The sequence below is a fragment of the Chiloscyllium plagiosum genome, unplaced genomic scaffold, assembly GCF_037043375.1.
Source record: "Chiloscyllium plagiosum isolate Xiang-an unplaced genomic scaffold, Cpla_swu_hap1 HiC_scaffold_27, whole genome shotgun sequence".
In the NCBI taxonomy this organism is placed as follows: domain Eukaryota; kingdom Metazoa; phylum Chordata; class Chondrichthyes; order Orectolobiformes; family Hemiscylliidae; genus Chiloscyllium; species Chiloscyllium plagiosum.
In genome coordinates this window covers 46762318-46787200 of record NW_028270165.1, presented here as the reverse complement: position 1 = coordinate 46787200, position 24883 = coordinate 46762318, and the positions used below count along the sequence as shown (strand labels likewise).

At 47.1% G+C, this 24883-nt stretch overlaps 7 non-coding genes across 7 annotated transcripts; all 7 read right to left on the bottom strand.

Moving 5' to 3' along the window:
• Nucleotides 1-1499: 1499 nt before the first annotated feature.
• trnae-uuc (transfer RNA glutamic acid (anticodon UUC)) lies at nucleotides 1500-1571 on the bottom strand. The gene has a single exon. It is a non-coding gene; the product is annotated as a tRNA-Glu (tRNA).
• Nucleotides 1572-4038: 2467 nt separating this feature from the next.
• Nucleotides 4039-4112, bottom strand: trnan-guu (transfer RNA asparagine (anticodon GUU)). The gene has a single exon. It is a non-coding gene; the product is annotated as a tRNA-Asn (tRNA).
• Nucleotides 4113-6554: 2442 nt separating this feature from the next.
• trnae-uuc (transfer RNA glutamic acid (anticodon UUC)) lies at nucleotides 6555-6626 on the bottom strand. Its single transcript has one exon. It is a non-coding gene; the product is annotated as a tRNA-Glu (tRNA).
• Nucleotides 6627-14148: 7522 nt separating this feature from the next.
• Nucleotides 14149-14222, bottom strand: trnan-guu (transfer RNA asparagine (anticodon GUU)). The gene has a single exon. It is a non-coding gene; the product is annotated as a tRNA-Asn (tRNA).
• A 2444-nt stretch (nucleotides 14223-16666) lies between these two features.
• Nucleotides 16667-16738, bottom strand: trnae-uuc (transfer RNA glutamic acid (anticodon UUC)). Its single transcript has one exon. It is a non-coding gene; the product is annotated as a tRNA-Glu (tRNA).
• Nucleotides 16739-19205: 2467 nt separating this feature from the next.
• trnan-guu (transfer RNA asparagine (anticodon GUU)) lies at nucleotides 19206-19279 on the bottom strand. The gene has a single exon. It is a non-coding gene; the product is annotated as a tRNA-Asn (tRNA).
• Nucleotides 19280-21723: 2444 nt separating this feature from the next.
• Nucleotides 21724-21795, bottom strand: trnae-uuc (transfer RNA glutamic acid (anticodon UUC)). The gene has a single exon. It is a non-coding gene; the product is annotated as a tRNA-Glu (tRNA).
• Between the last annotated feature and the right edge of the window lie 3088 nt (nucleotides 21796-24883).

The following is a 24883-nucleotide window of genomic DNA, read 5'->3' as shown; positions in this document are numbered from 1 at the left end:
ATTAGAAGGGAAAGATACAAAAGAGATCTAAGGGGCAACGTTTTCACGCAGAGGATTGTACGTTTATTGAATGAACTGCCAGAGGAAGTGGTGAAGTCTAGTACGATTGCAACATTTAAAAGGCATTTGGTTAGGTGTATGAATAGGAAGGGTTTGGAGGGATATGGGGCCGTGCGCTGTCAGGTGGGACTAGATTGTTTTGGGATAGTTGGTCGGCATGGACAAGTTGGACCAAACAGTCTGTTTCTGTGCTGTACATCTCTATGACTCTATGACTTCTTCTGGACATTCATTCTGCACTCAGGCCACTCTCTTAAAAAACGATCCTTGTCCTGTCTTTATAAAATCTTTCTCGACTCACCTCAAAATATTTGCTCCCTGATCCTGAAAACCCCAGCTGAGGGAAAGGACACCTGCTGTTCACCTCATCCGTATCCCTCATGATTTTATAATCCTCTATATGCAGTGTGTAGTGGCTCATTGAAATAATGTCCTGATGCAGCTTCGTTTGTGGGTGTTGGGATGATTGCTTCTGTGGTTAAGCACTTGGTTTGCGTGTGTTGTTTTTCTGTAGACGCTAGTTTGAAGTTCACTGTTGAGTGTTCGCTCTACTGTGACATCTAAGAATGGCACTTTGTTGTTGTTCTCCTCCTCTTCAAACCAGGAGCCCCCCTCAGGCCACAGTCTCACTACTTGGAATACCAATATACAGACTAGTCAAAGGCCTCCATTGAAGACTAAAACACCAAGTCGAAGATTCACGCCACTCCATTTATTCCATCCAAGAATTCCTGAACACCAAAGACACTAAGTTAGAAGAGGATGGAATAATGATGTCCTTTGACATAACAGCCCTGTTCACATCCATTAACATCAACGTGGCCAAAGAAAACTGGAGACACTACTCGAAGAACCAAAGACACAAATACAGCACCAACTTCATCAGCAAAGATAGCACTATCCAGCTCGTGGAACTGTGCCTTAACCACCCACTTCATATTCAGTAACAAGCCTCAAACAAATCAACGAAACACCCATGAAACCACAAGTATCAGGATTCCTAGCAGAAGCAATAATGCAGTCTCAAACCAACAGCCCTTCCAACGATCCAAACCAAACTTTGTGTCCGCCACAGTGATGACACTTTTGTCATCAAAAAATGAAGTAAATTAGAGGAAACCTACAACACCATCAACAATATCCTTACTGGCATAAAATTCACAAAAGAGGAGAACAACAACAAAGTGCCATTCCTAGATGTCACAGTAGAGCGAGCAGTCAATGGTAAATTCAAAACAGCGTCGACAGGAAAACAACACACACGAATCAAGTACTTAGCTACAGAAGCAATGATCCCTACACATAAAAAACAAGCTGAATCAGGACACTATTTCAACGAGGCACGACACACTGCAGTAGCCAGTAACGACGAAGGCCAATAAGGAACTGTACAGCGCATTTAAGGAGAATGGGTAGGCAAACGGTTCACAGAGAAACACTTCCCTGACCGGGAATCGAACCCGGGTCGCAGCGGTGAAAGCGCCGAATCCTAACCACTAGACCACCAGGGAGACAGCAGTGCCACCTCACAGCTCTAATGTAAATTGCTTCCCTGCCCGGAAATCGAACCTGGGCCACGATCGTGAGAAGGCTTCCACCAATGTCATTGCTTGTATCCATTGCTCCCGATGCGGTCTCCTCTACATTGGGGAGACTGGAGACTCCTCGCAGTGTCAAGTCACAGCGCTTGAGGGAACATCTCCACGACACCCGCAGCAATCAACCCCATCACCCTCCGGCCCAACATTTCAACCCCCCTCCCACTCTGCCGAGAACATGCAGGTCCTGGGCCTCCTCCATCGCCGCTCACTCCCCACCCGATGCCTGAAGGAAGCACGCCCACCTTTCGCCTCGGATAAATTCAACCCCAGGACATCAATGTGGACTTCACCAGTTTCCTCAATTCCCCTCCCCCCACCTTACCTCAGTTCCAATCTTCCAGCTCAGCGCTGTCCTCATGACCTGTCCTACCTGCCAATCTCCCTTCTCAACTGTTCGCTCCACCCTCCTCTCTGACCTGTCACCTCCATCCCCACCCCCATTCACCTATTGTACTCTTTGCTACCTTCGGACCAGCACCCCCCAATTTATCTCGCCATCCCTGGAAGGGTCCTGCCTCTATTCCTGATGAAGGGCTTAAGCCCGAAATGTCGATTTTCCTGCTCCTCGGAAGCTGTCTGACCTGCTGTGCCTTTCCAGTACCACTCTGCTCTAAACTCTGGTTTCCAGCATCTGCAGTCCCCACTTTTGCCTACCCAATAAACCCAGTGTGAAGATTTCACATCAACAAACTGACACTAGCAGACACAACGTCTGCAGAAACCCTAGCCACATTACTTTACATTAAAGACATCTGTGAAATGATTTCCAGATAACTCAACCCTCTCAGCATTAAACAACGGCTAGTGAACCTTAAATACCCTATACAAACAACCCGCAAACGAATGTTATTTACAAAATACCATACAAGGAAATACATGAACTCTGCCGCACAGTTCTCTGTGGCAAGAAATGCTGGGATGAGATAAGGAAGATTTTTTCAGCCAAAACGAATCGGCACTAACTGGACAGCCATTTAAAATCAACGCTGTCAGGCCAGGATGGAAGACCGGAAGGGATAATCAGTTTTCTTATTTCCTGAAGATTTACAAAGCTGAGACTGGGTTTTGGCGTTTCTTCCCTTTCCACTCCCAGGAGCCGCAGTGGTTGGGGCGGTGAGTTGGGGAAAGTGAAATGTGCCCGTGAGCAGCGTGTGGGGCTCTTTCAGCTTCCCCTCCTCTGACAGCGCTGTGACGTGACTCTGATGTTCTCAGGGACACTTACTGACGCGAGACAGTGAAAAGAGTCTCGTTCCTGCAGATCAGGAATTCAAACCGTATGCCGGCTTCAGGACAATGAGAAAGATTAATTGGGGTGTGTGAAGAAGCTGTGAGCTGCATTTCAAACATGTAGGTGGAGTCACATGCGTCATCCATTGCGCCCCTGGCACTGTGCGGACCTGACGCCGCCATGCTGCAGAGTTCTGACGTTATACGGACATGCACAGCAATGGGAACATTCACAAGGTGAACAGCCAAAGATAATCACCATCACTGCTTCCCTTCCATCGACCCAACTTTGTGAAGCAGTATCTTTCACTGGCAAATAAAACACCTTTGTCCTCAGGTGCCTGCCTCATTTCGACCACGACTTCACGCCCCTCACTGTTCTAGTCTCATTTCCAAACACTTGGCTCATATCCTCAAAAGCAGCTCTGGGGATATCTGCTTGTTCCACCCTGACAGGCAGTGGGTTGCAGATTCCCGATCAGTCCCAATGTGATTGAAATATTTAAACCCCTCCACTGATTTGCATCTTTAAAAATCCGTGAAACAATCTCCCTTTCTTTCTGACGACAGTTCTCAACTGTAGTCGGCAGGGTTCACACCTGCGTGGGGAACCCGCAATGGATTTCATGTCCATCGCATTCACCACTCTGCCCACCAATACAGAACCACACTGACAGCTTCATTTCGCAGGTCTCTCTGCCCGTGGAGCTGAGAAAGAGTAAATCATTGCAGAGTTTGTTTGAATCCAATCACTTCACAGTTTTCGAAAGGGTTAAATATCTGCAAATGGCGATTCTGGGTGCTTCATCCCGAAAGATGAAATGGACGTTCAGTTAAAAGCAAAACCAGAAATTGCAGGAGCAACTCAGCAGGTCAGGCAGCATCTGTAGAAAGAGAATCAGAGACATTTCAGAACTTTTTTTACCTCATCCAGGAACATCAAAACTACTGAGTTGCTCCAGCAGTTTCGCTTTCTGTCTCGGACTGTCAGCATCCGCATTCCTTTACGTTAGAAATTCAATCAATTCAGAAACCCCTTTGTGCTTCCTCAGTGGAAAAGATTTCCGTTTGGGAAACATTTTCCTGACACCATTAAAAACGCGCATCTTTGCAGCCAAGAAAGCAGTAGGAGCGTGAACAGCAAACGCCCCGTCTCCGGGTGGTCTCGAACCACCAACCTTCCGGTTAACAGCCGAACGCGCTGACCAATTGCGCCACAGAGACAGGTCCGCCCAGCGCGCGCACAGTCTCGTTGAGGAAGCTACTATTCAATTAACAATTTAACCTTCCCGCCCAGAATTACCATTGTCTTCTATCAGTTCAAACACGGCGAATACTGCAGAAAGCCAACGGGTCGAGCTGCATCCGTGGAAAGGTAAACAGAGCCGACGTTTTGAGTGTGCTACCGTTTTTGTTCAGAACTCAGTGTTTTGCCTCTTCCCGAAGTTGGTCCAGGTCTGTATCTCAATTGGCAAACACATGGCAAGTGCAGTGCCGCAATGTGTTGTTATAGCCTTGGCTGTTTAAAAAAAAGCAGTGCATTGTTTAAATGGTGATATATTGGAATGTGGAGAAAGTGAGGACTAGAGGTGAAAGTCGAAAAATGTGGCACTGGAAAAGCAGAACAGGTCAGGCAGCATCTGAGGAGCAGGACAGTGAACGTTTCGGGCACAAGCCCTTCATCAGGAATGATGTGTGGATGTATAAAGGGGTGTCAGAGTCCCTCCATTCCAGTCAATGCCAGTTGTCGGGCAGATGCAGCAGGCAATGAGCGAGGCAAGTGGTATATTACGAAGAGGAATTCAGTTCAGAAGTGGGGTCATTGAACATATTCAAGGCTAAATTCATCTGAGTTTTGAACAACAAAGAAGTGGATTGTTATGGGGGGAGGTAAGAAAATGGTTTTAAGACCAGTACAGGTCAGTCACAGAGTATGACAGCACTGAACAGACCCTTCATCCAACTCGTCCATGCTGAGTATGTTCTCAAACTAAACTCGTCCCACCTACCAGTGTTTGCCCATAAACCTTCGAACCTTTCATATTCATGTACTTATCCAAACGTTGTAACTCTGCGTGTATAAAATCATGAGGGGTATGGATAGGATAAATAGACAAAGTCTTTTTCCCTGGGGTGGGGGAGTCCAGTACGAGAGGGCATGGGTTTAGCATTAGAGGGGAAAGATACAAAAGAGATCTAAGGGGCAACGTTTTCACGCAGAGGATTGTACGTTTATTGAATGAACTGCCAGAGGAAGTGGTGAAGTCTAGTACGATTGCAACATTTAAAAGGCATTTGGTTAGGTGTATGAATAGGAAGGGTTTGGAGGGATATGGGGCCGTGCGCTGTCAGGTGGGACTAGATTGTTTTGGGATAGTTGGTCGGCATGGACAAGTTGGACCAAACAGTCTGTTTCTGTGCTGTACATCTCTATGACTCTATGACTTCTTCTGGACATTCATTCTGCACTCAGGCCACTCTCTTAAAAAACGATCCTTGTCCTGTCTTTATAAAATCTTTCTCTACTCACCTCAAAATATTTGCTCCCTGATCCTGAAAACCCCAGCTGAGGGAAAGGACACCTGCTGTTCACCTCATCCGTATCCCTCATGATTTTATAATCCTCTATATGCAGTGTGTAGTGGCTCTTTGAAATAATGTCCTGATGCAGCTTCGTTTGTGGGTGTTGGGATGATTGCTTCTGTGGTTAAGCACTTGGTTTGCGTGTGTTGTTTTTCTGTAGACGCTAGTTTGAAGTTCACTGTTGAGTGTTCGCTCTACTGTGACATCTAAGAATGGCACTTTGTTGTTGTTCTCCTCCTCTTCAAACAGGAGCCCCCCTCAGGCCATAGTCTCACTACTTGGAACACCAATATACAGACTAGTCAAAGGCCTCCACTGAAGACTAGAACACCAAGTCGAAGATTCACGCCACTCCATTTATTCCATCCAAGAATTTCTGAACACCAAAGACACTAAGTTAGAAGAGGATGGAATAATGATGTCCTTTGACATAACAGCCCTGTTCACATCCATTAACATCAACGTGGCCAAAGAAAACTGGAGACACTACTCGAAGAACCAAAGACACAAATACAGCACCAACTTCATCAGCAAAGATAGCACTATCCAGCTCGTGGAACTGTGCCTTAACCACCCACTTCATATTCAGTAACAAGCCTCAAACAAATCAACGAAACACCCATGAAACCACAAGTATCAGGATTCCTAGCAGAAGCAATAATGCAGTCTCAAACCAACAGCCCTTCCAACGATCCAAACCAAACTTTGTGTCCGCCACAGTGATGACACTTTTGTCATCAAAAAATGAAGTAAATTAGAGGAAACCTACAACACCATCAACAATATCCTTACTGGCATAAAATTCACAAAAGAGGAGAACAACAACAAAGTGCCATTCCTAGATGTCACAGTAGAGCGAGCAGTCAATGGTAAATTCAAAACAGCGTCGACAGGAAAACAACACACACGAATCAAGTACTTAGCTACAGAAGCAATGATCCCTACACATAAAAACAAGCTGAATCAGGACACTATTTCAACGAGGCACGACACACTGCAGTAGCCAGTAACGACGAAGGCCAATAAGGAACTGTACAGCGCATTTAAGGAGAATGGGTAGGCAAACGATTCACAGAGAAACACTTCCCTGACCGGGAATCGAACCCGGGCCGCAGCGGTGAAAGCGCCGAATCCTAACCACTAGACCACCAGGGAGACAGCAGTGCCACCTCACAGCTCTAATGTAAATTGCTTCCCTGCCCGGAAATCGAACCTGGGCCACGATCGTGAGAAGGCTTCCACCAATGTCATTGCTTGTATCCATTGCTCCCGATGCGGTCTCCTCTACATTGGGGAGACTGGAGACTCCTCGCAGTGTCAAGTCACAGCGCTTGAGGGAACATCTCCACGACACCCGCAGCAATCAACCCCATCACCCTCTGGCCCAACATTTCAACCCCCCTCCCACTCTGCCGAGAACATGCAGGTCCTGGGCCTCCTCCATCGCCGCTCACTCCCCACCCGATGCCTGAAGGAAGCACGCCCACCTTTCGCCTCGGATAAATTCAACCCCAGGACATCAATGTGGACTTCACCAGTTTCCTCATTTCCCCTCCCCCCACCTTACCTCAGTTCCAATCTTCCAGCTCAGCGCTGTCCTCATGACCTGTCCTACCTGCCAATCTCCCTTCTCAACTGTTCGCTCCACCCTCCTCTCTGACCTGTCACCTCCATCCCCACCCCCATTCACCTATTGTACTCTTTGCTACCTTCGGCCCAGCACCCCCCAATTTATCTCGCCATCCCTGGAAGGGTCCTGCCTCTATTCCTGATGAAGGGCTTAAGCCCGAAATGTCGATTTTCCTGCTCCTCGGAAGCTGTCTGACCTGCTGTGCCTTTCCAGTACCACTCTGCTCTAAACTCTGGTTTCCAGCATCTGCAGTCCCCACTTTTGCCTACCCAATAAACCCAGTGTGACGATTTCACATCAACAAACTGACACTAGCAGACACAACGTCTGCAGAAACCCTAGCCACATTACTTTACATTAAAGACATCTGTGAAATGATTTCCAGATAACTCAACCCTCTCAGCATTAAACAACGGCTAGTGAACCTTAAATACCCTATACAAACAACCCGCAAACGAATGTTATTTACAAAATACCATACAAGGAAATACATGAACTCTGCCGCACAGTTCTCTGTGGCAAGAAATGCTGGGATGAGATAAGGAAGATTTTTTCAGCCAAAACGAATCGGCACTAACTGGACAGCCATTTAAAATCAACGCTGTCAGGCCAGGATGGAAGACCGGAAGGGATAATCAGTTTTCTTATTTCCTGAAGATTTACAAAGCTGAGACTGGGTTTTGGCGTTTCTTCCCTTTCCACTCCCAGGAGCCGCAGTGGTTGGGGCGGTGAGTTGGGGAAAGTGAAATGTGCCCGTGAGCAGCGTGTGGGGCTCTTTCAGCTTCCCCTCCTCTGACAGCGCTGTGACGTGACTCTGATGTTCTCAGGGACACTTACTGACGCGAGACAGTGAAAAGAGTCTCGTTCCTGCAGATCAGGAATTCAAACCGTATGCCGGCTTCAGGACAATGAGAAAGATTAATTGGGGTGTGTGAAGAAGCTGTGAGCTGCATTTCAAACATGTAGGTGGAGTCACATGCGTCATCCATTGCGCCCCTGGCACTGTGCGGACCTGACGCCGCCATGCTGCAGAGTTCTGACGTTATACGGACATGCACAGCAATGGGAACATTCACAAGGTGAACAGCCAAAGATAATCACCATCACTGCTTCCCTTCCATCGACCCAACTTTGTGAAGCAGTATCTTTCACTGGCAAATAAAACACCTTTGTCCTCAGGTGCCTGCCTCATTTCGACCACGACTTCACGCCCCTCACTGTTCTAGTCTCATTTCCAAACACTTGGCTCATATCCTCAAAAGCAGCTCTGGGGATATCTGCTTGTTCCACCCTGACAGGCAGTGGGTTGCAGATTCCCGATCAGTCCCAATGTGATTGAAATATTTAAACCCCTCCACTGATTTGCATCTTTAAAAATCCGTGAAACAATCTCCCTTTCTTTCTGACGACAGTTCTCAACTGTAGTCGGCAGGGTTCACACCTGCGTGGGGAACCCGCAATGGATTTCATGTCCATCGCATTCACCACTCTGCCCACCAATACAGAACCATACTGACAGCTTCATTTCGCAGGTCTCTCTGCCCGTGGAGCTGAGAAAGAGTAAATCATTGCAGAGTTTGTTTGAATCCAATCACTTCACAGTTTCGAAAGGGTTAAATATCTGCAAATGGCGATTCTGGGTGCTTCATCCCGAAAGATGAAATGGACGTTCAGTTAAAAGCAAAACCAGAAATTGCAGGAGCAACTCAGCAGGTCAGGCAGCATCTGCAGAAAGAGAATCAGAGACATTTCAGAACTTTTTTTACCTCATCCAGGAACATCAAAACTACTGAGTTGCTCCAGCAGTTTCGCTTTCTGTCTCGGACTGTCAGCATCCGCATTCCTTTACGTTAGAAATTCAATCAATTCAGAAACCCCTTTGTGCTTCCTCAGTGGAAAAGATTTCCGTTTGGGAAACATTTTCCTGACACCATTAAAAACGCGCATCTTTGCAGCCAAGAAAGCAGTAGGAGCGTGAACAGCAAACGCCCCGTCTCCGGGTGGTCTCGAACCACCAACTTTCCGGTTAACAGCCGAACGCGCTGACCAATTGCGCCACAGAGACAGGCCCGCCCAGCGCCCGCACAGTCTCGTTGAGGAAGCTACTATTCAATTAATAATTTAACCTTCCCACCCAGAATTACCATTGTCTTCTATCAGTTCAAACACGGCGAATACTGCAGAAAGCCAACGGGTCGAGCTGCATCCGTGGAAAGGTATACAGAGCCGACGTTTTGAGTGTGCTACCGTTTTTGTTCAGAACTCAGTGTTTTGCCTCTTCCCGAAGTTGGTCCAGGTCTGTATCTCAATTGGCAAACACATGGCAAGTGCAGTGCCGCAATGTGCAGTTATAGCCTTGGCTGTTTAAAAAAAAAGCAGTGCATTGTTTAAATGGTGATATATTGGAATGTGGAGAAAGTGAGGACTAGAGGTGAAAGTCGAAAAATCTGGCACTGGAAAAGCAGAACAGGTCAGGCAGCATCTGAGGAGCAGGACAGTGAACGTTTCGGGCACAAGCCCTTCATCAGGAATGATGTGTGGATGTATAAAGGGGTGTCAGAGTCCCTCCATTCCAGTCAATGCCAGTTGTCGGGCAGATGCAGCAGGCAATGAGTGAGGCAAGTGGTATATTACGAAGAGGAATTCAGTTCAGAAGTGGGGTCATTGAACATATTCAAGGCTAAATTCATCTGAGTTTTGAACAACAAAGAAGTGGATTGTTATGGGGGGAGGTAAGAAAATGGTTTTAAGACCAGTACAGGTCAGTCACAGAGTATGACAGCACTGAACAGACCCTTCATCCAACTCGTCCATGCTGAGTATGTTCTCAAACTAAACTCGTCCCACCTACCAGTGTTTGCCCATAAACCTTCGAACCTTTCATATTCATGTACTTATCCAAACGTTGTAACTCTGCGTGTATAAAATCATGAGGGGTATGGATAGGATAAATAGACAAAGTCTTTTTCCCTGGGGTGGGGGAGTCCAGTACGAGAGGGCATGGGTTTAGCATTAGAGGGGAAAGATACAAAAGAGATCTAAGGGGCAACGTTTTCACGCAGAGGATTGTACGTTTATTGAATGAACTGCCAGAGGAAGTGGTGAAGTCTAGTACGATTGCAACATTTAAAAGGCATTTGGTTAGGTGTATGAATAGGAAGGGTTTGGAGGGATATGGGGCCGTGCGCTGTCAGGTGGGACTAGATTGTTTTGGGATAGTTGGTCGGCATGGACAAGTTGGACCAAACAGTCTGTTTCTGTGCTGTACATCTCTATGACTCTATGACTTCTTCTGGACATTCATTCTGCACTCAGGCCACTCTCTTAAAAAACGATCCTTGTCCTGTCTTTATAAAATCTTTCTCGACTCACCTCAAAATATTTGCTCCCTGATCCTGAAAACCCCAGCTGAGGGAAAGGACACCTGCTGTTCACCTCATCCGTATCCCTCATGATTTTATAATCCTCTATATGCAGTGTGTAGTGGCTCTTTGAAATAATGTCCTGATGCAGCTTCGTTTGTGGGTGTTGGGATGATTGCTTCTGTGGTTAAGCACTTGGTTTGCGTGTGTTGTTTTTCTGTAGACGCTAGTTTGAAGTTCACTGTTGAGTGTTCGCTCTCTTGTGACATCTAAGAATGGCACTTTGTTGTTGTTCTCCTCCTCTTCAAACCAGGAGCCCCCCTCAGGCCATAGTCTCACTACTTGGAACACCAATATACAGACTAGTCAAAGGCCTCCACTGAAGACTTGAACACCAAGTCGAAGATTCACGCCACTCCATTTATTCCATCCAAGAATTCCTGAACACCAAAGACACTAAGTTAGAAGAGGATGGAATAATGATGTCCTTTGACATAACAGCCCTGTTCACATCCATTAACATCAACGTGGCCAAAGAAAACTGGAGACACTACTCGAAGAACCAAAGACACAAATACAGCACCAACTTCATCAGCAAAGATAGCACTATCCAGCTCGTGGAACTGTGCCTTAACCACCCACTTCATATTCAGTAACAAGCCTCAAACAAATCAACGAAACACCCATGAAACCACAAGTATCAGGATTCCTAGCAGAAGCAATAATGCAGTCTCAAACCAACAGCCCTTCCAACGATCCAAACCAAACTTTGTGTCCGCCACAGTGATGACACTTTTGTAATCAAAAAATGAAGTAAATTAGAGGAAACCTACAACACCATCAACAATATCCTTACTGGCATAAAATTCACAAAAGAGGAGAACAACAACAAAGTGCCATTCCTAGATGTCACAGTAGAGCGAGCAGTCAATGGTAAATTCAAAACAGCGTCGACAGGAAAACAACACACACGAATCAAGTACTTAGCTACAGAAGCAATGATCCCTACACATAAAAACAAGCTGAATCAGGACACTATTTCAAGGAGGCACGACACACTGCAGTAGCCAGTAACGACGAAGGCCAATAAGGAACTGTACAGCGCATTTAAGGAGAATGGGTAGGCAAACGATTCACAGAGAAACACTTCCCTGACCGGGAATCGAACCGGGCCGCAGCGGTGAAAGCGCCGAATCCTAACCACTAGACCACCAGGGAGACAGCAGTGCCACTTCACAGCTCTAATGTAAATTGCTTCCCTGCCCGGAAATCGAACCTGGGCCACGATCGTGAGAAGGCTTCCACCAATGTCATTGCTTGTATCCATTGCTCCCGATGCGGTCTCCTCTACATTGGGGAGACTGGAGACTCCTCGCAGTGTCAAGTCACAGCGCTTGAGGGAACATCTCCACGACACCCGCAGCAATCAACCCCATCACCCTCTGGCCCAACATTTCAACCCCCCTCCCACTCTGCCGAGAACATGCAGGTCCTGGGCCTCCTCCATCGCCGCTCACTCCCCACCCGATGCCTGAAGGAAGCACGCCCACCTTTCGCCTCGGATAAATTCAACCCCAGGACATCAATGTGGACTTCACCAGTTTCCTCATTTCCCCTCCCCCCACCTTACCTCAGTTCCAATCTTCCAGCTCAGCGCTGTCCTCATGACCTGTCCTACCTGCCAATCTCCCTTCTCAACTGTTCGCTCCACCCTCCTCTCTGACCTGTCACCTCCATCCCCACCCCCATTCACCTATTGTACTCTTTGCTACCTTCGGCATAGCACCCCCCAATTTATCTCGCCATCCCTGGAAGCGTCCTGCCTCTATTCCTGATGAAGGGCTTAAGCCCGAAATGTCGATTTTCCTGCTCCTCGGAAGCTGTCTGACCTGCTGTGCCTTTCCAGTACCACTCTGATCTAAACTCTGGTTTCCAGCATCTGCAGTCCCCACTTTTGCCTACCCAATAAACCCAGTGTGACGATTTCACATCAACAAACTGACACTAGCAGACACAACGTCTGCAGAAACCCTAGCCACATTACTTTACATTAAAGACATCTGTGAAATGATTTCCAGATAACTCAACCCTCTCAGCATTAAACAACGGCTAGTGAACCTTAAATACCCTATACAAACAACCCGCAAACGAATGTTATTTACAAAATACCATACAAGGAAATACATGAACTCTGCCGCACAGTTCTCTGTGGCAAGAAATGCTGGGATGAGATAAGGAAGATTTTTTCAGCCAAAACGAATCGGCACTAACTGGACAGCCATTTAAAATCAACGCTGTCAGGCCAGGATGGAAGACCGGAAAGGATAATCAGTTTTCTTATTTCCTGAAGATTTACAAAGCTGAGACTGGGTTTTGGCGTTTCTTCCCTTTCCACTCCCAGGAGCCGCAGTGGTTGGGGCGGTGAGTTGGGGAAAGTGAAATGTGCCCGTGAGCAGCGTGTGGGGCTCTTTCAGCTTCCCCTCCTCTGACAGCGCTGTGACGTGACTCTGATGTTCTCAGGGACACTTATTGACGCGAGACAGTGAAAAGAGTCTCGTTCCTGCAGATCAGGAATTCAAACCGTATGCCGGCTTCAGGACAATGAGAAAGATTAATTGGGGTGTGTGAAGAAGCTGTGAGCTGCATTTCAAACATGTAGGTGGAGTCACATGCGTCATCCATTGCGCCCCTGGCACTGTGCGGACCTGACGCCGCCATGCTGCAGAGTTCTGACGTTATACGGACATGCACAGCAATGGGAACATTCACAAGGTGAACAGCCAAAGATAATCACCATCACTGCTTCCCTTCCATCGACCCAACTTTGTGAAGCAGTATCTTTCACTGGCAAATAAAACACCTTTGTCCTCAGGTGCCTGCCTCATTTCGACCACGACTTCACGCCCCTCACTGTTCTAGTCTCATTTCCAAACACTTGGCTCATATCCTCAAAAGCAGCTCTGGGGATATCTGCTTGTTCCACCCTGACAGGCAGTGGGTTGCAGATTCCCGATCAGTCCCAATGTGATTGAAATATTTAAACCCCTCCACTGATTTGCATCTTTAAAAATCCGTGAAACAATCTCCCTTTCTTTCTGACGACAGTTCTCAACTGTAGTCGGCAGGGTTCACACCTGCGTGGGGAACCCGCAATGGATTTCATGTCCATCGCATTCACCACTCTGCCCACCAATACAGAACCACACTGACAGCTTCATTTCGCAGGTCTCTCTGCCCGTGGAGCTGAGAAAGAGTAAATCATTGCAGAGTTTGTTTGAATCCAATCACTTCACAGTTTTCGAAAGGGTTAAATATCTGCAAATGGCGATTCTGGGTGCTTCATCCCGAAAGATGAAATGGACGTTCAGTTAAAAGCAAAACCAGAAATTGCAGGAGCAACTCAGCAGGTCAGGCAGCATCTGTAGAAAGAGAATCAGAGACATTTCAGAACTTTTTTTACCTCATCCAGGAACATCAAAACTACTGAGTTGCTCCAGCAGTTTCGCTTTCTGTCTCGGACTGTCAGCATCCGCATTCCTTTACGTTAGAAATTCAATCAATTCAGAAACCCCTTTGTGCTTCCTCAGTGGAAAAGATTTCCGTTTGGGAAACATTTTCCTGACACCATTAAAAACGCGCATCTTTGCAGCCAAGAAAGCAGTAGGAGCGTGAACAGCAAACGCCCCGTCTCCGGGTGGTCTCGAACCACCAACCTTCCGGTTAACAGCCGAACGCGCTGACCAATTGCGCCACAGAGACAGGTCCGCCCAGCGCGCGCACAGTCTCGTTGAGGAAGCTACTATTCAATTAACAATTTAACCTTCCCGCCCAGAATTACCATTGTCTTCTATCAGTTCAAACACGGCGAATACTGCAGAAAGCCAACGGGTCGAGCTGCATCCGTGGAAAGGTAAACAGAGCCGACGTTTTGAGTGTGCTACCGTTTTTGTTCAGAACTCAGTGTTTTGCCTCTTCCCGAAGTTGGTCCAGGTCTGTATCTCAATTGGCAAACACATGGCAAGTGCAGTGCCGCAATGTGTTGTTATAGCCTTGGCTGTTTAAAAAAAAGCAGTGCATTGTTTAAATGGTGATATATTGGAATGTGGAGAAAGTGAGGACTAGAGGTGAAAGTCGAAAAATGTGGCACTGGAAAAGCAGAACAGGTCAGGCAGCATCTGAGGAGCAGGACAGTGAACGTTTCGGGCACAAGCCCTTCATCAGGAATGATGTGTGGATGTATAAAGGGGTGTCAGAGTCCCTCCATTCCAGTCAATGCCAGTTGTCGGGCAGATGCAGCAGGCAATGAGCGAGGCAAGTGGTATATTACGAAGAGGAATTCAGTTCAGAAGTGGGGTCATTGAACATATTCAAGGCTAAATTCATCTGAGTTTTGAACAACAAAGAAGTGGATTGTTATGGGGGGAGGTAAGAAAATGGTTTTAAGACCAGTACAGGTCAGTCACAGAGTATGACAGCACTGAACAGACCCTTCATCCAACTCGTCCATGCTGAGTATGTTCTCAAACTAAACTCGTCCCACCTACCAGTGTTTGCCCATAAACCTTCGAACCTTTCATATTCATGTACTTATCCAAACGTTGTAACTCTGCGTGTATAAAATCATGAGGGGTATGGATAGGATAAATAGACAAAGTCTTTTTCCCTGGGGTGGGGGAGTCCAGTACGAGAGGGCATGGGTTTAGCATTAGAAGGGAAAGATACAAAAGAGATCTAAGGGGCAACGTTTTCACGCAGAGGATTGTACGTTTATTGAATGAACTGCCAGAGGAAGTGGTGAAGTCTAGTACGATTGCAACATTTAAAAGGCATTTGGTTAGGTGTATGAATAGGAAGGGTTTGGAGGGATATGGGGCCGTGCGCTGTCAGGTGGGACTAGATTGTTTTGGGATAGTTGGTCGGCATGGACAAGTTGGACCAAACAGTCTGTTTCTGTGCTGTACATCTCTATGACTCTATGACTTCTTCTGGACATTCATTCTGCACTCAGGCCACTCTCTTAAAAAACGATCCTTGTCCTGTCTTTATAAAATCTTTCTCTACTCACCTCAAAATATTTGCTCCCTGATCCTGAAAACCCCAGCTGAGGGAAAGGACACCTGCTGTTCACCTCATCCGTATCCCTCATGATTTTATAATCCTCTATATGCAGTGTGTAGTGGCTCATTGAAATAATGTCCTGATGCAGCTTCGTTTGTGGGTGTTGGGATGATTGCTTCTGTGGTTAAGCACTTGGTTTGCGTGTGTTGTTTTTCTGTAGACGCTAGTTTGAAGTTCACTGTTGAGTGTTCGCTCTACTGTGACATCTAAGAATGGCACTTTGTTGTTGTTCTCCTCCTCTTCAAACCAGGAGCCCCCCTCAGGCCACAGTCTCACTACTTGGAATACCAATATACAGACTAGTCAAAGGCCTCCACTGAAGACTAGAACACCAAGTCGAAGATTCACGCCACTCCATTTATTCCATCCAAGAATTCCTGAACACCAAAGACACTAAGTTAGAAGAGGATGGAATAATGATGTCCTTTGACATAACAGCCCTGTTCACATCCATTAACATCAACGTGGCCAAAGAAAACTGGAGACACTACTCGAAGAACCAAAGACACAAATACAGCACCAACTTCATCAGCAAAGATAGCACTATCCAGCTCGTGGAACTGTGCCTTAACCACCCACTTCATATTCAGTAACAAGCCTCAAACAAATCAACGAAACACCCATGAAACCACAAGTATCAGGATTCCTAGCAGAAGCAATAATGCAGTCTCAAACCAACAGCCCTTCCAACGATCCAAACCAAACTTTGTGTCCGCCACAGTGATGACACTTTTGTCATCAAAAAATGAAGTAAATTAGAGGAAACCTACAACACCATCAACAATATCCTTACTGGCATAAAATTCACAAAAGAGGAGAACAACAACAAAGTGCCATTCCTAGATGTCACAGTAGAGCGAGCAGTCAATGGTAAATTCAAAACAGCGTCGACAGGAAAACAACACACACGAATCAAGTACTTAGCTACAGAAGCAATGATCCCTACACATAAAAAACAAGCTGAATCAGGACACTATTTCAACGAGGCACGACACACTGCAGTAGCCAGTAACGACGAAGGACAATAAGGAACTGTACAGCGCATTTAAGGAGAATGGGTAGGCAAACGATTCACAGAGAAACACTTCCCTGACCGGGAATCGAACCCGGGCCGCAGCGGTGAAAGCGCCGAATCCTAACCACTAGACCACCAGGGAGACAGCAGTGCCACCTCACAGCTCTAATGTAAATTGCTTCCCTGCCCGGAAATCGAACCTGGGCCACGATCGTGAGAAGGCTTCCACCAATGTCATTGCTTGTATCCATTGCTCCCGATGCGGTCTCCTCTACATTGGGGAGACTGGAGACTCCTCGCAGTGTCAAGTCACAGCGCTTGAGGGAACATCTCCACGACACCCGCAGCAATCAACCCCATCACCCTCCGGCCCAACATTTCAACCCCCCTCCCACTCTGCCGAGAACATGCAGGTCCTGGGCCTCCTCCATCGCCGCTCACTCCCCACCCGATGCCTGAAGGAAGCACGCCCACCTTTCGCCTCGGATAAATTCAACCCCAGGACATCAATGTGGACTTCACCAGTTTCCTCATTTCCCCTCCCCCCACCTTACCTCAGTTCCAACCTTCCAGCTCAGCGCTGTCCTCATGACCTGTCCTACCTGCCAATCTCCCTTCTCAACTGTTCGCTCCACCCTCCTCTCTGACCTGTCACCTCCATCCCCACCCCCATTCACCTATTGTACTCTTTGCTACCTTCGGCCCAGCACCCCCCAATTTATCTCGCCATCCCTGGAAGGGTCCTGCCTCTATTCCTGATGAAGGGCTTAAGCCCGAAATGTCGATTTTCCTGCTCCTCGGAAGCTGTCTGACCTGCTGTGCCTTTCCAGTACCACTCTGATCTAAACTCTGGTTTCCAGCATCTGCAGTCCCCACTTTTGCCTACCCAATAAACCCAGTGTGACGATTTCACATCAACAAACTGACACTAGCAGACACAACGTCTGCAGAAACCCTAGCCACATTACTTTACATTAAAGACATCTGTGAAATGATTTCCAGATAACTCAACCCTCTCAGCATTAAACAACGGCTAGTGAACCTTAAATACCCTATACAAACAACCCGCAAACGAATGTTATTTACAAAATACCATACAAGGAAATACATGAACTCTGCCGCACAGTTCTCTGTGGCAAGAAATGCTGGGATGAGATAAGGAAGATTTTTTCAGCCAAAACGAATCGGCACTAACTGGACAGCCATTTAAAATCAACGCTGTCAGGCCAGGATGGAAGACCGGAAAGGATAATCAGTTTTCTTATTTCCTGAAGATTTACAAAGCTGAGACTGGGTTTTGGCGTTTCTTCCCTTTCCACTCCCAGGAGCCGCAGTGGTTGGGGCGGTGAGTTGGGGAAAGTGAAATGTGCCCGTGAGCAGCGTGTGGGGCTCTTTCAGCTTCCCCTCCTCTGACAGCGCTGTGACGTGACTCTGATGTTCTCAGGGACACTTATTGACGCGAGACAGTGAAAAGAGTCTCGTTCCTGCAGATCAGGAATTCAAACCGTATGCCGGCTTCAGGACAATGAGAAAGATTAATTGGGGTGTGTGAAGAAGCTGTGAGCTGCATTTCAAACATGTAGGTGGAGTCACATGCGTCATCCATTGCGCCCCTGGCACTGTGCGGACCTGACGCCGCCATGCTGCAGAGTTCTGACGTTATACGGACATGCACAGCAATGGGAACATTCACAAGGTGAACAGCCAAAGATAATCACCATCACTGCTTCCCTTCCATCGACCCAACTTTGTGAAGCAGTATCTTTCACTGGCAAATAAAACACCTTTGTCCTCAGGTGCCTGCCTCATTTCGACCACGACTTCACGCCCCTCACTGTTCTAGTCTCATTTCCAAACACTTGGCTCATATCCTCAAAAGCAGCTCTGGGGATATCTGCTTGTTCCACCCTGACAGGCAGTGGGTTGCAGATTCCCGATCAGTCCCAATGTGATTGAAATATTTAAACCCCTCCACTGATTTGCATCTTTAAAAATCCGTGAAACAATCTCCCTTTCTTTCTGACGACAGTTCTCAACTGTAGTCGGCAGGGTTCACACCTGCGTGGGGAACCCGCAATGGATTTCATGTCCATCGCATTCACCACTCTGCCCACCAATACAGAACCACACTGACAGCTTCATTTCGCAGGTCTCTCTGCCCGTGGAGCTGAGAAAGAGTAAATCATTGCAGAGTTTGTTTGAATCCAATCACTTCACAGTTTTCGAAAGGGTTAAATATCTGCAAATGGCGATTCTGGGTGCTTCATCCCGAAAGATGAAATGGACGTTCAGTTAAAAGCAAAACCAGAAATTGCAGGAGCAACTCAGCAGGTCAGGCAGCATCTGTAGAAAGAGAATCAGAGACATTTCAGAACTTTTTTTACCTCATCCAGGAACATCAAAACTACTGAGTTGCTCCAGCAGTTTCGCTTTCTGTCTCGGACTGTCAGCATCCGCATTCCTTTACGTTAGAAATTCAATCAATTCAGAAACCCCTTTGTGCTTCCTCAGTGGAAAAGATTTCCGTTTGGGAAACATTTTCCTGACACCATTAAAAACGCGCATCTTTGCAGCCAAGAAAGCAGTAGGAGCGTGAACAGCAAACGCCCCGTCTCCGGGTGGTCTCGAACCACCAACCTTCCGGTTAACAGCCGAACGCGCTGACCAATTGCGCCACAGAGACAGGTCCGCCCAGCGCGCGCACAGTCTCGTTGAGGAAGCTACTATTCAATTAACAATTTAACCTTCCCGCCCAGAATTACCATTGTCTTCTATCAGTTCAAACACGGCGAATACTGCAGAAAGCCAACGGGTCGAGCTGCATCCGTGGAAAGGTAAACAGAGCCGACGTTTTGAGTGTGCTACCGTTTTTGTTCAGAACTCAGTGTTTTGCCTCTTCCCGAAGTTGGTCCAGGTCTGTATCTCAATTGGCAAACACATGGCAAGTGCAGTGCCGCAATGTGTTGTTATAGCCTTGGCTGTTTAAAAAAAAGCAGTGCATTGTTTAAATGGTGATATATTGGAATGTGGAGAAAGTGAGGACTAGAGGTGAAAGTCGAAAAATGTGGCACTGGAAAAGCAGAACAGGTCAGGCAGCATCTGAGGAGCAGGACAGTGAACGTTTCGGGCACAAGCCCTTCATCAGGAATGATGTGTGGATGTATAAAGGGGTGTCAGAGTCCCTCCATTCCAGTCAATGCCAGTTGTCGGGCAGATGCAGCAGGCAATGAGCGAGGCAAGTGGTATATTACGAAGAGGAATTCAGTTCAGAAGTGGGGTCATTGAACATATTCAAGGCTAAATTCATCTGAGTTTTGAACAACAAAGAAGTGGATTGTTATGGGGGGAGGTAAGAAAATGGTTTTAAGACCAGTACAGGTCAGTCACAGAGTATGACAGCACTGAACAGACCCTTCATCCAACTCGTCCATGCTGAGTATGTTCTCAAACTAAACTCGTCCCACCTACCAGTGTTTGCCCATAAACCTTCGAACCTTTCATATTCATGTACTTATCCAAACGTTGTAACTCTGCGTGTATAAAATCATGAGGGGTATGGATAGGATAAATAGACAAAGTCTTTTTCCCTGGGGTGGGGGAGTCCAGTACGAGAGGGCATGGGTTTAGCATTAGAAGGGAAAGATACAAAAGAGATCTAAGGGGCAACGTTTTCACGCAGAGGATTGTACGTTTATTGAATGAACTGCCAGAGGAAGTGGTGAAGTCTAGTACGATTGCAACATTTAAAAGGCATTTGGTTAGGTGTATGAATAGGAAGGGTTTGGAGGGATATGGGGCCGTGCGCTGTCAGGTGGGACTAGATTGTTTTGGGATAGTTGGTCGGCATGGACAAGTTGGACCAAACAGTCTGTTTCTGTGCTGTACATCTCTATGACTCTATGACTTCTTCTGGACATTCATTCTGCACTCAGGCCACTCTCTTAAAAAACGATCCTTGTCCTGTCTTTATAAAATCTTTCTCTACTCACCTCAAAATATTTGCTCCCTGATCCTGAAAACCCCAGCTGAGGGAAAGGACACCTGCTGTTCACCTCATCCGTATCCCTCATGATTTTATAATCCTCTATATGCAGTGTGTAGTGGCTCATTGAAATAATGTCCTGATGCAGCTTCGTTTGTGGGTGTTGGGATGATTGCTTCTGTGGTTAAGCACTTGGTTTGCGTGTGTTGTTTTTCTGTAGACGCTAGTTTGAAGTTCACTGTTGAGTGTTCGCTCTACTGTGACATCTAAGAATGGCACTTTGTTGTTGTTCTCCTCCTCTTCAAACCAGGAGCCCCCCTCAGGCCACAGTCTCACTACTTGGAATACCAATATACAGACTAGTCAAAGGCCTCCACTGAAGACTAGAACACCAAGTCGAAGATTCACGCCACTCCATTTATTCCATCCAAGAATTCCTGAACACCAAAGACACTAAGTTAGAAGAGGATGGAATAATGATGTCCTTTGACATAACAGCCCTGTTCACATCCATTAACATCAACGTGGCCAAAGAAAACTGGAGACACTACTCGAAGAACCAAAGACACAAATACAGCACCAACTTCATCAGCAAAGATAGCACTATCCAGCTCGTGGAACTGTGCCTTAACCACCCACTTCATATTCAGTAACAAGCCTCAAACAAATCAACGAAACACCCATGAAACCACAAGTATCAGGATTCCTAGCAGAAGCAATAATGCAGTCTCAAACCAACAGCCCTTCCAACGATCCAAACCAAACTTTGTGTCCGCCACAGTGATGACACTTTTGTCATCAAAAAATGAAGTAAATTAGAGGAAACCTACAACACCATCAACAATATCCTTACTGGCATAAAATTCACAAAAGAGGAGAACAACAACAAAGTGCCATTCCTAGATGTCACAGTAGAGCGAGCAGTCAATGGTAAATTCAAAACAGCGTCGACAGGAAAACAACACACACGAATCAAGTACTTAGCTACAGAAGCAATGATCCCTACACATAAAAAACAAGCTGAATCAGGACACTATTTCAACGAGGCACGACACACTGCAGTAGCCAGTAACGACGAAGGACAATAAGGAACTGTACAGCGCATTTAAGGAGAATGGGTAGGCAAACGATTCACAGAGAAACACTTCCCTGACCGGGAATCGAACCCGGGCCGCAGCGGTGAAAGCGCCGAATCTTAACCACTAGACCACCAGGGAGACAGCAGTGCCACCTCACAGCTCTAATGTAAATTGCTTCCCTGCCCGGAAATCGAACCTGGGCCACGATCGTGAGAAGGCTTCCACCAATGTCATTGCTTGTATCCATTGCTCCCGATGCGGTCTCCTCTACATTGGGGAGACTGGAGACTCCTCGCAGTGTCAAGTCACAGCGCTTGAGGGAACATCTCCAAGACACCCGCAGCAATCAACCCCATCACCCTCCGGCCCAACATTTCAACCCCCCTCCCACTCTGCCGAGAACATGCAGGTCCTGGGCCTCCTCCATCGCCGCTCACTCCCCACCCGATGCCTGAAGGAAGCACGCCCACCTTTCGCCTCGGATAAATTCAACCCCAGGACATCAATGTGGACTTCACCAGTTTCCTCATTTCCCCTCCCCCCACCTTACCTCAGTTCCAACCTTCCAGCTCAGCGCTGTCCTCATGACCTGTCCTACCTGCCAATCTCCCTTCTCAACTGTTCGCTCCACCCTCCTCTCTGACCTGTCACCTCCATCCCCACCCCCATTCACCTATTGTACTCTTTGCTACCTTCGGCCCAGCACCCCCCAATTTATCTCGCCATCCCTGGAAGGGTCCTGCCTCTATTCCTGATGAAGGGCTTAAGCCCGAAATGTCGATTTTCCTGCTCCTCGGAAGCTGTCTGACCTGCTGTGCCTTTCCAGTACCACTCTGATCTAAACTCTGGTTTCCAGCATCTGCAGTCCCCACTTTTGCCTACCCAATAAACCCAGTGTGACGATTTCACATCAACAAACTGACACTAGCAGACACAACGTCTGCAGAAACCCTAGCCACATTACTTTACATTAAAGACATCTGTGAAATGATTTCCAGATAACTCAACCCTCTCAGCATTAAACAACGGCTAGTGAACCTTAAATACCCTATACAAACAACCCGCAAACGAATGTTATTTACAAAATACCATACAAGGAAATACATGAACTCTGCCGCACAGTTCTCTGTGGCAAGAAATGCTGGGATGAGATAAGGAAGATTTTTTCAGCCAAAACGAATCGGCACTAACTGGACAGCCATTTAAAATCAACGCTGTCAGGCCAGGATGGAAGACCGGAAAGGATAATCAGTTTTCTTATTTCCTGAAGATTTACAAAGCTGAGACTGGGTTTTGGCGTTTCTTCCCTTTCCACTCCCAGGAGCCGCAGTGGTTGGGGCGGTGAGTTGGGGAAAGTGAAATGTGCCCGTGAGCAGCGTGTGGGGCTCTTTCAGCTTCCCCTCCTCTGACAGCGCTGTGACGTGACTCTGATGTTCTCAGGGACACTTACTGACGCGAGACAGTGAAAAGAGTCTCGTTCCTGCAGATCAGGAATTCAAACCGTATGCCGGCTTCAGGACAATGAGAAAGATTAATTGGGGTGTGTGAAGAAGCTGTGAGCTGCATTTCAAACATGTAGGTGGAGTCACATGCGTCATCCATTGCGCCCCTGGCACTGTGCGGACCTGACGCCGCCATGCTGCAGAGTTCTGACGTTATACGGACATGCACAGCAATGGGAACATTCACAAGGTGAACAGCCAAAGATAATCACCATCACTGCTTCCCTTCCATCGACCCAACTTTGTGAAGCAGTATCTTTCACTGGCAAATAAAACACCTTTGTCCTCAGGTGCCTGCCTCATTTCGACCACGACTTCACGCCCCTCACTGTTCTAGTCTCATTTCCAAACACTTGGCTCATATCCTCAAAAGCAGCTCTGGGGATATCTGCTTGTTCCACCCTGACAGGCAGTGGGTTGCAGATTCCCGATCAGTCCCAATGTGATTGAAATATTTAAACCCCTCCACTGATTTGCATCTTTAAAAATCCGTGAAACAATCTCCCTTTCTTTCTGACGACAGTTCTCAACTGTAGTCGGCAGGGTTCACACCTGCGTGGGGAACCCGCAATGGATTTCATGTCCATCGCATTCACCACTCTGCCCACCAATACAGAACCACACTGACAGCTTCATTTCGCAGGTCTCTCTGCCCGTGGAGCTGAGAAAGAGTAAATCATTGCAGAGTTTGTTTGAATCCAATCACTTCACAGTTTTCGAAAGGGTTAAATATCTGCAAATGGCGATTCTGGGTGCTTCATCCCGAAAGATGAAATGGACGTTCAGTTAAAAGCAAAACCAGAAATTGCAGGAGCAACTCAGCAGGTCAGGCAGCATCTGTAGAAAGAGAATCAGAGACATTTCAGAACTTTTTTTACCTCATCCAGGAACATCAAAACTACTGAGTTGCTCCAGCAGTTTCGCTTTCTTCTCGGACTGTCAGCATCCGCATTCCTTTACGTTAGAAATTCAATCAATTCAGAAACCCCTTTGTGCTTCCTCAGTGGAAAAGATTTCCGTTTGGGAAACATTTTCCTGACACCATTAAAAACGCGCATCTTTGCAGCCAAGAAAGCAGTAGGAGCGTGAACAGCAAACGCCCCGTCTTCGGGTGGTCTCGAACCACCAACCTTCCGGTTAACAGCCGAACGCGCTGACCAATTGATCCACAGAGACAGGTCCGCCCAGCGCCCGCACAGTCTCGTTGAGGAAGCTACTATTCAATTAACAATTTAACCTTCCCGCCCAGAATTACCATTGTCTTCTATCAGTTCAAACACGGCGAATACTGCAGAAAGCCAACGGGTCGAGCTGCATCCGTGGAAAGGTAAACAGAGCCGACGTTTTGAGTGTGCTACCGTTTTTGTTCAGAACTCAGTGTTTTGCCTCTTCCCGAAGTTGGTCCAGGTCTGTATCTCAATTGGCAAACACATGGCAAGTGCAGTGCCGCAATGTGTTGTTATAGCCTTGGCTGTTTAAAAAAAAGCAGTGCATTGTTTAAATGGTGATATATTGGAATGTGGAGAAAGTGAGGACTAGAGGTGAAAGTCGAAAAATGTGGCACTGGAAAAGCAGAACAGGTCAGGCAGCATCTGAGGAGCAGGACAGTGAACGTTTCGGGCACAAGCCCTTCATCAGGAATGATGTGTGGATGTATAAAGGGGTGTCAGAGTCCCTCCATTCCAGTCAATGCCAGTTGTCGGGCAGATGCAGCAGGCAATGAG